Below are 5,000 nucleotides of genomic sequence, written 5' to 3' on the forward strand. Positions count from 1 at the left end.
ACCTCGAAACCCTCTCAGGTCCCGGCGGCGCGCAGCGCCGTCCTAAGTACTTGGTCGGGTTCGAGAGAGGCGCAATCGCCCGGAGTTTGGCGAGTAGACGCTTTAGGTGCGACCACCCGTGCTCCCAACTGAGCTTGCCGCTGCCGACAGAGGCCCGGGAGCGTGCTGTCGTGGCATTGCCGGCGGGAGACAACACGCGCCACCTACGGTGACCGGCAGCTCCAACGCCAGCGCCACAGAAGGACAAAAGCCCCACTTGGGTGCCGAAGCGAACTCTCCCAGCACAGCGCACGCGCCAACACGTCCGCACAGCTGCGATACAAACCACCTGCGAGAACCGCAGAGGCGACCGAGCAGCAGACGGCGTCGCGGCGCCGAGCGCCGGGCGGCGGCGCATCCTCAGCGCACACAGTCCTCAATCGGACCAGCACACTGCAGATGTCCACCGCGCTTCGCACCGGGCCCGCGAGGACCTACTTTGGCCGCACGGCGCCGCGTGCAGGGTGCGCCGGCGCGCAGCTGCGCCGCCTGCCGCCTCCGTCGGCCGGCGCGCCTGCCACTGGCCGCCCCCACCAGCCGGCTGTAGCGCGTGCGCCCACGCACCGCGCGGCCAGCACGCCGGGAGGCCCCCCCTCACCGGCCGGGGACGGTCCCACCCAGCCACCGCCGCGTATCGCTTCACACCCAGATGCCATTCACGTTCGTGGGCATGGTGGGTATCGCTGGAACAACCGGTTGGTAGCTCAACCGATCGTCGCCATCACTGATTCACCTCTAGCGAGAACAACCGCACCACAACGGTTTACCAGTTGTTCATTTGCATAACGTCACCAGCAAACGTAGGCGTCCATCGCCATTTGCAAATTCAACGATTGTTGCATGCCTGTGTCAGGTGTCACGACACACTATGTCTGCCCACATACACGCAACAACATGTGCACGCTTCGCGAACACGTGGAAGGTGGCCCCCGTACGTATGCGATGTCCATTGCGCGAACGACTGTCAACCGGCCTCTGTCGCATGTCGCAGATGTGGAACGCAGTGCACCATGCTATCACGGTGTGTGAGAAGAGACGACTACGTCTGACAACACGCGCCACTACATCAACAGACGGCTCATGCTGATCGCCATCCAGGGCATACCACACTGCAATCCAGCTCTTATAGGGAGACGACACGTAGCTGAGTGCACAACATTTGGACCGCATGGTTCGCCGTTGTTGGCGCAGTCGTTGTACGGTCACATGTACCACGATGTATCATTCAGTACATGAGGACCAATGTGCAGTACAGTGTGTGATTTGGACGTACAACATCAGCGGACAGTTGACACAGGCCGTACCACAGCGTAGGCTAAGTGCTTCGCACATGCGAATGCCAATGAACAACTGCAAATGCCAATGAACAACTGCAAAGGGCATTGAGCATGTACGTCCTGCTGCCATCCACATTACAGTGTATAGCTGCAAGGTGTTTAACATGAAGCGATACACTGGGGACCGGGCAGTGCGAGTAGCAAACTATATTGCGGGGGTTGCAGTTAGGCAACACTACACTAATTTAACGCGTCGTATGACAATTACAGAGCAGGTTAAGGCCCAACGTGTGTTGGGTTAAGGCCCAACGTGTGTTGGGTTAAGGCCCAACGTGTGTTGGGTTAAGGCCCAACGTGTGTTGGGTTAAGGCCCAACGTGTGTTGGGTTAAGGCCCAACGTGTGTTGGGTTAAGGCCCAACGTGTGTTGGGTTAAGGCCCAACGTGTGTTGGGTTAAGGCCCAACGTGTGTTGGGTTAAGGCCCAACGTGTGTTGGGTTAAGGCCCAACGTGTGTTGGGTTACGTTAAGGGGCAATGTGGGTTACGTTAAGGGGCAATGTGGGTTACGTTAAGGGGCAATGTGGGTTACGTTACGGCGCAATATAGGTTACGTTACGGCGCAATATAGGTTACGTTAAGGCGCAATATCGGTTACGTTAAGGCGCAATACAGGTTACGTTAAGGCGCAATACAGGTTACGTTAAGGCGCAATACAGGTTACGTTAAGGCGCAATACAGGTTACGTTAAGGCGCAATACAGGTTACGTTAAGGCGCAATACAGGTTACGTTAAGGCGCAATACAGGTTACGTTAAGGCGCAATACAGGTTACGTTAAGGCGCAATGCAGGTTACGTTAAGGCGCAATGCAGGTTACGTTAAGGCGCAATACAGGTTACGTTAAGGCGCAATACAGGTTACGTTAAGGCGCAATACAGGTTACGTTAAGGCGCAATACAGGTTACGTTAAGGCGCAATACAGGTTACGTTAAGGCGCAATACAGGTTACGTTAAGGCGCAATACAGGTTACGTTAAGGCGCAATACAGGTTACGTTAAGGCGCAATACAGGTTACGTTAAGGCGCAATACAGGTTACGTTAAGGCGCAATACAGGTTACGTTAAGGCGCAATACAGGTTACGTTAAGGCGCAATACAGGTTACGTTAAGGCGCAATACAGGTTACGTTAAGGCGCAATACAGGTTACGTTAAGGCGCAATACAGGTTACGTTAAGGCGCAATACAGGTTACGTTAAGGCGCAATACAGGTTACGTTAAGGCGCAATACAGGTTACGTTAAGGCGCAATACAGGTTACGTTAAGGCGCAATACAGGTTACGTTAAGGCGCAATACAGGTTAGGTTAAGGCGCAATACAGGTTAGGTTAAGGCGCAATACAGGTTAGGTTAAGGTACGACATAGGTTAGGTTAAGGTACGACATAGGTTAGGTTAAGGTACGACATAGGTTAGGTTAAGGTACGACATAGGTTAGGTTAAGGTACGACATAGGTTAGGTTAAGGTACGACATAGGTTAGGTTAAGGTACGACATAGGTTAGGTTAAGGTACGACATAGGTTAGGTTAAGGTACGACATAGGTTAGGTTAAGGTACGACATAGGTTAGGTTAAGGTACGACATAGGTTAGGTTAAGGTACGACATAGGTTAGGTTAAGGTACGACATAGGTTAGGTTAAGGTACGACATAGGTTAGGTTAAGGTACGACATAGGTTAGGTTAAGGTACGACATAGGTTAGGTTAAGGTACGACATAGGTTAGGTTAAGGTACGACATAGGTTAGGTTAAGGTACGACATAGGTTAGGTTAAGGTACGACATAGGTTAGGTTAAGGTACGACATAGGTTAGGTTAAGGTACGACATAGGTTAGGTTAAGGTACGACATAGGTTAGGTTAAGGTACGACATAGGTTAGGTTAAGGTACGACATAGGTTAGGTTAAGGTACGACATAGGTTAGGTTAAGGTACGACATAGGTTAGGTTAAGGTACGACATAGGTTAGGTTAAGGTACGACATAGGTTAGGTTAAGGTACGACATAGGTTAGGTTAAGGTACGACATAGGTTAGGTTAAGGTACGACATAGGTTAGGTTAAGGTACGACATAGGTTAGGTTAAGGTACGACATAGGTTAGGTTACGGTACGACATAGGTTAGGTTACGGTACGACATAGGTTAGGTTACGGTACGACATAGGTTAGGTTACGGTACGACATAGGTTAGGTTACGGTACGACATAGGTTAGGTTACGGTACGACATAGGTTAGGTTACGGTACGACATAGGTTAGGTTACGGTACGACATAGGTTAGGTTACGGTACGACATAGGTTAGGTTACGGTACGATATAGGTTAGGTTAAGGTACACATTGTTGTAAGGAAAGGTTTAATGGGGGGCGGGGCGGGGCGGCCGGTTTGTTGATTGTGATTATAGTAAGTGGATGCCTGCGGCATCATCTGATTTGCCACGTCAGGATGCACCTTTGGCTCATGACAGGCGGCGCTCTCATTCCATGCTTGTGGCAGACCTGTGTCTTTCATTCCTGCCATTGTTTGTGTGCTGTGAGAGGAGGCAGTATTGTGATGTTGGGTGCACCCCTGTGTAGGACATGTGTGGGTGTTGGTGGCTTGGCTGAGCAATGGTGGTTGTCGGGTGGGTGGGATATTCTGTTTTCTGAGTGGACCTCCCAGTCTGGTTATGACAGTGTGGATTGTCTAATGTGGCGGAGAGGATGCACTGGGTGTTGTTCCATGCTGGTGCTTACATATTGTCTGTGTGCGTGTTACAGGCAGAGAGTAGTGCGTGATAAGGGTGTGTGGCTGACGTGTGGTTGTGATTGTGAGCAGAGTCTTTCAGCATGTATACGGACAGTTGTATACATTATCTGTATTCTGATGGCTCTATCTATTACTAATCAGCGCCGTGTATACGTTTAATCCGGTTCCAGTCGAAACTGTTGTATCTCTGTACATTAGTGACACGGCGAGCCCGCTATGTAGTTACTCGTCTCGGCAGCTTCCACCGGTGTATGGCAAATGATTATAAGGAATCAGTCTAGTCGTCAATACCGATGGTGTGACGTCACATGTCTGGGGTGGGGGACGCTGCGCCCTTCCGGTGGGTCATGGCCTAGAAAGACTCTTCCCACGCAGGGGGGCGTGGACTGTCATTGACTCTTCCAGGTAATATACTTGCCGTACGTTCTTGCGACTGCGAGTGCAACGCTCACCGGTACCGACATGGATGGAGCGCCTCCTAGCTGACCGCTCAGCATCGGCATTCGTACAGAGAGCAACGCGGTCGCGTCTCTAGCTCGTAACTGGTACAGCCCGCAGCTCATGTATAGGGACAGCGGGAATGTCGCATATTGGAGATAACTCTTCATGAAACGCATGTTATAGGGGTGGATTGCACATTGCGACTGCGGGAAAAGTCCGCCGTTCATCCGCTGGAGTTGCGAGTTGGGCGGTTGGAGTGGGGCGCAGGTGGAGTGATTGCCGGTCCACGATTTCGTGCGGCAGAGGCGCTGGCGTTGGGGTGCTGTGGTCGACAGAGGACGCAGGCTTTGTGGGTGGGGTCGAAAGATGGGCACTGTGGGCCCATCGATGTCTTGGTCGGCTTGGCGTCTCATAGATGGCGGTATCGTCGTTGCAGGACGTCATGCCGCGG

Source organism: Schistocerca americana, unplaced genomic scaffold (genome assembly GCF_021461395.2).
Source record: "Schistocerca americana isolate TAMUIC-IGC-003095 unplaced genomic scaffold, iqSchAmer2.1 HiC_scaffold_926, whole genome shotgun sequence".
Classification (NCBI taxonomy): Eukaryota; Metazoa; Arthropoda; class Insecta; order Orthoptera; family Acrididae; genus Schistocerca; species Schistocerca americana.